The sequence below is a fragment of the Elaeis guineensis genome, chromosome 12 (assembly GCF_000442705.2).
Source record: "Elaeis guineensis isolate ETL-2024a chromosome 12, EG11, whole genome shotgun sequence".
In the NCBI taxonomy this organism is placed as follows: domain Eukaryota; kingdom Viridiplantae; phylum Streptophyta; class Magnoliopsida; order Arecales; family Arecaceae; genus Elaeis; species Elaeis guineensis.
Window position 1 is genome coordinate 31,223,188 of NC_026004.2, and position 8,835 is coordinate 31,232,022.

The 8,835-nt window shown below is 36.9% G+C and overlaps 1 non-coding gene across 1 annotated transcript; it reads right to left on the reverse strand.

Annotated features, from left to right (window-relative positions):
* Positions 1 to 1,349: 1,349 nt before the first annotated feature.
* LOC140853000 (small nucleolar RNA R71) lies at positions 1,350 to 1,456 on the reverse strand. The gene has a single exon (XR_012136077.1). It is a non-coding gene; the product is annotated as a small nucleolar RNA R71 (small nucleolar RNA).
* Positions 1,457 to 8,835: the final 7,379 nt, after the last annotated feature.

An 8,835-nucleotide genomic window follows, 5' to 3' on the forward strand; every position in this document is an offset into this window, starting at 1 on the left:
TTTCAAATATTTGTTCTTTGTGCTTTATAACTCTCTTTCTTTTTCCTTTAGATTTCTAGATTTAGTTGGTGATTGCTGGAAAACTCAGGTACACTTCTAATTTCTCTTTTATTATTTTTAGTTAATTACTTTTTCTTTTAGACCTAATCATTTGAATTTACTTAATCACAAAAAAAAAAATAATAATAATAAAACAAAACAAAAGACATTTCATAATCGTGAAGTAAAATATCAAAATAAAAAAAAAATTCTAAATTAAAATCTTTTACATTCTTGGTCATCTTGTTTATTTGCATTTGCATTTTCATAATTAATCTAAGGGCATCAACCCATTAACAAGATAAGGTGGGGATTTCATTACCCTTCCTTAGCCCAAAAACTATCTCCATCATATTGCATTACCTAGACCTTTAATCTTAAAATCAATTAGATGTCAACCTTAAGGAATCCAAGCTCAATAGGACAAGGAACCCTAAGATTTCTACCAAGTTTGAGTTGTTTGATTAGTTGGTGTCTAGGCAAGTCCCTGAGGGTGGTTTGTTAAATTGGTTCAGTTGCTGGCCTGGCCAACTCGTTTGGTGTCTAGAAAGGCAACGATGAGTGAACCTCCCACCTCTTATACTTACCTGGCTAACTAGTTGATCAATCTCCACTTGGAAGGCTTGAAGGGTCATCTTGGAACAGTTAGGAGCTGTCTAGATTTAGGTTAACCCTAGGATAGATTGAGTTTAATTTATTGTTTCACTTGGTTGAAAAATAAAAAAAAAATTATTAAAATTTAAATTAATTTGGTTACTTTTCTTTAGATTTAGGACTCCTTAGGATCTTTTCTTTAAAACTTTTTCTCTTTTCTTTCTTTTTCTTATACATAAAAATTTTTATAAAAAAAAAATTGTATAAACATCGAGAACCATACACCTCGTGTGTGGAGAAGAGTGTCGGGTTGTCTAGTTAGAATTGAGTCAATTCCTGTTGTTCCAATGGCTGAACCAATCCAACCCATGACCCTTAAGGATTTGTGTTATCCAGTTGGCTCCATCCAACCATCTTGTATCAGGTTGCCACAACCCACAGCTAACAATTTTGAAATCAAACCTCAAATCATAAATATACTTCCAAAATTCACAGGATTAGAGGATGCTTATATATTTATTAGAGAATTTGAGGAGGTATGTGCAACCATGAAACTGCAATTAACAGAGGATGAGGTCAAACTTAGATTAATCAACTTTGCCCTTAAGGATAATGCTAAGAAGTGGCTTTATAGTCTGTCAAACCATTCTGTCACTACCTGGGAGGGCTTTGTGAGAACATTTTTGAAAAAATATTTCCCCCATCATAAAACAGCTAGGATTAGGAATGAAATAAATCAATTTTACCAACTAGCTGGTGAATCATTTTGGAAGTACTTTGATCGTTTCAAGAATCTTTTGACCCAATGCCCACACCATGGAATAGAAACTTGGAGACTATGTCAGATCATCTATGAGGGGTTAGATTCAAACTCAAGAACCATGCTAGAGTCCATGTGCCAAGGCCAATTTATGGACAAAGAAACTACTGAAGCTTGGCAATTCTTAGAAGACCTAGCCGAGAAAAATTTACAGTGGAAAACAACTAGGGAACCTGATAAAGCTACACCTTCAAGAGGAGGAATGCATCAAATTCAACCAACCCTAGCATCAGAGGCCAAGATTGCAACCTTAACACGTAGATTGGAAGCCTTAGAATTACAGAGACCAGCCAATGTAAATCAAATATTTGCACCCATGTGTAAAGGGTGCAATGCACCAGACCATGTCTTAGAAGAATGTTCCTACTCGAATGAGTGTGCACAGGTGAATGCCACCTATCAAAGACTATTGAACAATCCTTATGCACCTACATATAACCCAGGTTGGAGGAATCACCTGAATTTCTCATGGTCTCAGAATCCTAATGTAGGCAATCCAAATTTCAATCAGCAAAATCTAAGGTCCAACCCAGTGATGAACAACCTGCCAGGCTTCCATGATAATGACAAGAAAATTACCTCTTTAGAGAAAAGCCTAGAAGCCATGATGAAGACACATACCAGCTTTATGCAAACCACGGGTCAATTCATAAATAATAACACCCAAGCTATAGCCCGTCTGGAAATGCAAGTAAGTCAGCTGGCTTCGACCATTAGTGAACGAGAACATGGTAGGTTACCTAGCCAACCTGAGCCAAATCCTAGGAACCAAAATGGTCCACGACCACAACAAGGAAACCAAGTTAATGGTGTAAATGCCATTCATACCTTAAGATCGGGAAAACAAATAGACAATAAGGTAGTTGCACTTGATGATACAAAGGACTCATCTGCCGAGTCACCTTCTAAAACTACTACCTTTCAACCTCAAGCACCAGAAACTGAAAATTCACCTAGTCCAGTACTTAAAAGTCCTAGAGCTCCTTTTCCAAACAGACTGAAATCCAATAAATCTGAACATTTAGACAAAATTTTAGAGGTATTTAAACAAGTCCAAGTTAATATTCCTCTTTTAGATATAATCCATCAGGTTTCAACTTATGTCAAATTTTTAAAAGATCTTTGCACTAGGAAAAGGACCACTAATGTACCAAAGAAAGTATTTTTGGCTGCAGGTGTTAGTTCATACCTATCTAGCCATGTGCCAATTAAATATAAAGACCCTGGAGCTCCAACAATTTCTTGTGTTATTGGAGAAACCAATATAAAAAAAGTCTTACTAGATCTAGGAGCTAGTGTGAATATCCTTCCATATTCGGTGTATGAGCAACTAGGATTAAAAAAACTTCAACCTACTGGGATCACATTACAGTTAGCCGATAGATCTCTCAGGATCCCTAAGGGAATGGTCGAGGATGTTCTGATAAAGGTTGAAAATTTTATTTTCCTTATAGATTTTATTGTTTTAGAGACTGAGCCAGTTGCGAATCCTAAAGGACATATACCTGTCATTTTAGGAAGACCATTCTTAGCTACGGCCAATGCTGAAATCAATTATCGAAATGGTCTAATGAAGTTATCCTTTGGGAATATGACCATTGAGCTTAATATTTTTAACTTAGAACAGGAATCCTCTTCTCATGCTGATGTCAATGTAGTCCAAGATGGTATTTATGAATCCATTGACATTAGTGATGATGAAGTCGACCTAGAGTCTAACTCCTAGTTAATCCATGAGTCTGAGGATGTCAATGAAATACTTAAAGAAAATCAGATTAATCAGGAATCGACACTTCCTACTGAACCAATCATTGAGATGGTGAAATCATCACCTAAACCATCGATAGAGGAAGCACCCATTTTAGAACTGAAACCCCTCCCAGAACATCTCAAGTATGCATATCTAGGACCCAAAGAAACTTTGCCTGTAATTATTGCATCAGACCTAGATCCCAAGCAAGAGGAGGAGTTAGTGTCAGTTCTAAAAGCAAATCAAAAAGCAATAGGTTGGACCATAGCAGATATCAAAGGAATAAGCCCTTCTATAGTTCAACATAGAATATACTTAGAGGAAGAGGCTAAACCAACAAGAGAAGCCCAAAGAAGGCTTAATCCAGCTATGAAGGATGTAGTTAAAAAGGAGATTCTGAAACTCCTAGATAGTGGAATAATTTATCCTATTTCTGATAGCTCTTGGGTAAGCCCAGTTCAAGTAGTACCCAAGAAATCTGGGGTAACAGTGGTCCAAAATGATGCAAACGAACTTATCCCAACTAGGACCCAAATGGGATGGAGGGTCTGTATAGACTATAGAAAGTTGAATGCTGCGATAAGGAAAGATCACTTTCCTTTGCCATTTATTGATCAAATATTGGAAAGACTAGCCGGATAAGAGTTTTACTGTTTTCTTGATGGATACTCCGGTTACAACCAGATCCCCATAGCCGCTGAAGATCAAGAAAAGACTACATTCACCTGTCCATTTGATACTTTTGCCTATAGACGAATGCCCTTTGGACTATGTAATGCACCGGCAACCTTCCAGAGATGCATGATCAGCATGTTTTCAGATATGATAGAATGATTTCTAGAAATTTTTATGGATGACTTTTCTATTTTTGGCCTAACCTTCTCCGAGTGTCTGAATCACCTGCAATTAGTTCTAGAACGATGTAAGGAGAAGCACTTAGTTCTCAACTGGGAAAAATGTCAGTTTATGGTCAAACAGGGAATAGTTCTTGGCCATGTCATTTCTAAAAAGGAGATTGAAGTAGACAAGGCCAAAATAGATCTAATTGCAAGTCTTCCACCACCTAAATCTGTGAAAGAAATATGTTCATTTTTAGGTCATGCTGGATTCTATAGAAGGTTTATTGCCAACTTTAGCAAAGTAGCATGTCCACTGATTAATCTTTTGACAAAGGATACCAAATTTGAATTTACTCATGAGTGCTTGGAATCTTTTGAATTTTTAAAAAAAGCACTTGTATCAGCTCCAATCATTCATCCTCCTGTCTGGTCTGAACCATTTGAATTAATGTGTGATGCGTCCGATCATGTTGTGGGCGCAATCTTAGGTCAACGGATAAATAAGCTGCCTAGAGTGATATATTATGCAAGTAAAACCTTAAATGATGCGCAGCTTAACTACACCACAACTGAGAAAGAGTTCCTTACCGTTGTCTTTGCTTTAGAGAAATTTAGATCTTATTTGGTTGGGACCCACACCATTGTTTACACCGATCACTCAGCCATTAGATATCTCCTAGCAAAGAAGGATGCCAAGGCACGCTTAATTAGATGGATTTTGCTCCTTCAAGAATTTGACCTAGAAATTAGGAACAAGAAAGGCACTGAGAACGTTGTAGCAGATCATTTGTCCCGAATTTCAGTTGCACGATCTAGTGAACCACCCATCAATGAATCTTTCCCAGATGAACAACTCATGTCTGTGTCTACTGAACCTTGGTTTGCTGATATTGTAAATTATTTAGCCATAGGTAAGATACCTTCTCATTGGACTAAGCAGGATAAATATAAATTCTTTGCCCAAGTGAAGTATTTCATTTGGGATGATCCTTATCTTTTTAAACAATGTCCTAATCAAATTATTAGAAGGTGTATCCCAGATAACGAAGTCATGAATATTTTATCTTTTTGTCATGATCAAGCATGTGGGGGTCACTTCACGTCTAAGAAAACTGCTGCTAAGGTTCTCCAATGTGGTTTTTATTAGCCCAATTTGTTTAAGGATGCTCATGAATATTGTAAAAGTTGTGCTCAATGTCAGAAAATGGGTCGAATCATCAAGCGACACATGATGCCACTCAACCCAATCTTGGTAGTTGAAGTTTTTGATGTTTGGGGGATCGATTTCATGGGACCATTTCCAAATTCTTTTGGAAATGAATATATTCTAGTAGCAGTTGATTATATTTCAAAATGGGTAGAAGCAATTGCATGTAGAACACCCGATAGCAAAATGGTCATTAAGTTTCTTAAAGAAAATATTCTCTCCCATTTCGGTATTCCTAGGGCAATCATTAGTGATCGGAGAACCTATTTTTGTAACCGACCTTTTGCAACATTGATGAAAAAGTATAATGTCACCCGCAAATTGGCCACACCATATCATCCTCAAACTAGTGGGCAAGTTGAAGTGTCAAACCGATAAATCAAACAGATCCTGAAAAAAAACTGTTAGTGCCAATAGAAAGGATTAGTCTTTGAAATTAATTGATGCACTTTGGGCATACCGAACCGCTTTCAAGACCAATCTAGGAATGTCTCCTTATAGGATTGTGTTTGGTAAACCATGTCACTTGCCTATTGAGATAGAACACAAAGCCATGTGGGCCATCAAACAACTAAATACAAATTTGAACGATGCTGGAAACCATAGGAAGCTTCAGTTGAATGAATTAGAAGAACTTAGAAATGAAGCCTATAAAAATGCAAGGATATACAAGGAACGAACCAAAGCATTTCATGATCAATCAATTATGAGAAAAACTTTCAATATCGGATAAAAGGTGCTCTTATATAACTCTAGATTACATCTGTTTCTAGGAAAGCTTAGGTCTAGATGGACAGGACCATTTTTAGTAAAGGAAGTCTTTTCACACAGAGCTGTTGAGATAGAAAACCCAAGTAATGGTGTTATCTTTAAAGTTAATGATCAACGATTAAAACCATTCTTAGAATTACCTGTCAAGACTGTTGAAGATGCCATGGTTCTTTATGAACCAACTTATTTTGATTAAATTGCTTCGAGGTTTGGTCTGGCTGAAGACATAAAACTTAGCACTTCTGGGAGGCAACCCAGCTTATTTAATTTCTAATGCTTTCTTTGTTTTCAGTTTACTTAGGACAAATAAATTAGATAAACTCCATTGGGGACAATGTCGGTCAAGTTGGGGGGAGAGCTTGAACAAAATCAGGTGTTATCATTTCCTTTTCCTTCCACTATGAGTTATTTCTTTCATTTAATATATTAAAAAAAAAATTTAATCTAGAAAAGAAATAAGAGTAAGTTAGAAAGTATTTGCTAATAAATGTAGTGAGTCACGGAGAAGATTAGCTGGTTAGACTCTTGGTGGCCTGGGTCATTTAAAGACTATTAGCACTTCCAATTGCACATGCACACTAACAAGGTAAAGTAGATGTTAATTGTAAGGCCAATTAAGGATTTGAGAATTATTTAAATTAGATAATTTTCTCTACACCCCAATTGAAGAAATTTGAATTTAAGGAAAGAGCTACCTCCCTGAAATAAAATGCAAAACACAGAGTAAATGTGGATTGCCCTAAGCCTAGTAACCGGGTCTCTTCACCTAAGTCAAGTGTTGAGATTTGTGTCAAACGGTGGTGGGAAGGCCAGGATGCTCAGCAAAAAAAAAAAAAAAAAAAAAAACAGTGTGAAAACTACCTTAGTTCTTTGTTTAATCTGGGGTGTATAGAAAATTAATCGAACTAAGTTATAAAAAATGATACAATTGGCCTGTACAAGTTAATACTAAAATACTAAGTTAGTTATCACTCACACAAGTGCTATAAAACTTTAAGTGTACTCTAAGAAAGCTCCTAAGTAGACTGACTACCGATTCTAATTCGAAGCTCATTACTTAGTAATACTAGAAAACTTCTTGAATTTCAATCTTAAATTAATTTGCAAAGGAAGGACCTTTTTGGAATATGATCTTATTTTGGTACATTGCTAAGGGACTAGCAATGATTAAGTTGGGGGGTGTGATTTATGTCACAAATTGACATAAAAAGTATCAACTAATATCTAAATTATCTAACTTTATTAGAAAATTGATACTTGTTATTATATTTTGCAGAAGAAGAGATCATCAATAGAAAAAACAAGGAAAGAGGATTCCAACGACATAAATTTTATGCAAAATGGAGTTAAATTGATCCAGAAATTGAAGAATGAAGAAAGAAGACTCAATTGGGTCAAACCCGAGTCAAATCAGGTCAAAATTGGTCAAAAATCAACTGATTTGGTGATCTGGTTAGCCGCCTGGTCCACAGCAATAGGCGCCTGGACCATGGACCCATCGGCGCACCATAAACCAGCCAATCAGCGAGTCTCGACTCACCGCAACGCATCGCGAGCCTGATCCACGCGCGCGGTCCAGGGCTCATGAGGAGAGAGAAGAAGGTCTGAAGGGCAATCTGGTAACTTCACATCACTCGATGGTCCGATCTTCTCTGATCAAGATCCAACGCTCCACATTTTTGCACCATCGGACGGCCACCATCGCAGCCGGTCAAGATCCAACCGTAATCAAGGCAATTGCAAGAATCAATAAACACTAGGACAACACGGGATCCTTTTGCAGCGCGATCCAACGGACGAAATCTTCCAGCGCCTTGATCGGACAGTCCGCGATGCATCCGACCTGATCCCATCTCTGCAGCGTGATCCAATGGCAGCGCTTCACCCAGATCGTGATCCGACGGCCCAAAATCACTCCCGGCTTGATTTATTAGATGAATTGGGTCCTTTAGATGAAGATCGGATGGCTGAAACAATTTCTAGGATTTCTTGATGGATTTAAGTATTTTTTGAGCGAGATTTGAGCCTCTAAATCCTCCTAACAGCCCTCTAAAATCTCTTAGTCCCACATCTAAAGTTTTGAAAACCTTATAACCCCCAAATGCCTATAAAAAGCCCCCAAAGGCCCTTGTTTTAATGATTCTTTCCTTCCGATCAAGCTTGTAACCCTAGATAGTGGGGCTTTTTCTTCTCAAGCCTCGAGCTTTGAGGTTTTTGTAATAAATTTTTTTTTATATAAAATCTTATTTTTATGCAATTTTATCTCTTTACATTATACAATTTATTTTTCTTGCAATTAGGACAGTTTAATTTATGCAATTTAATTTCTTGCAATTAAGTTAGTTTAAATTATGCAGTTTAAATTTATGCAATTAGGATAGTTTAATTTATGAAATTAGGGTAGTTTATTTTTTTGCATTTAAATTTTGCAAGTAGATTTAGATCATGTCTAGCTAAGCATCCCTTCTAGGGTTTGCGATGAAGCTAGATCATGAGTAGGGGTTTTACATAGGGTTCTTTCTTTTTCTTAGGATTTCTTTTTCTTCCTCTTTTGCCAAGAATTTTTGATGAACTACAGTTGGGTCAGAGTCCCTTCATAGTTCATGCTTGATTCAGTGCATAGGAGGAGAAAACCCTAAGGGATCCTAGTTACTACTCCCCTGTAAAGAATCTTGATGGGTTATCGTTGGGCCTTAGTCCCTTCATAATCTATGCTTGAGAAAGACAAGAGGAGTAGTCGTTAGGATCAATAAGAAAAATTCTAGGTAGAATTTCCTAATCTAGATCTAGTGGATTCAAAAACCCTAGATCCTTA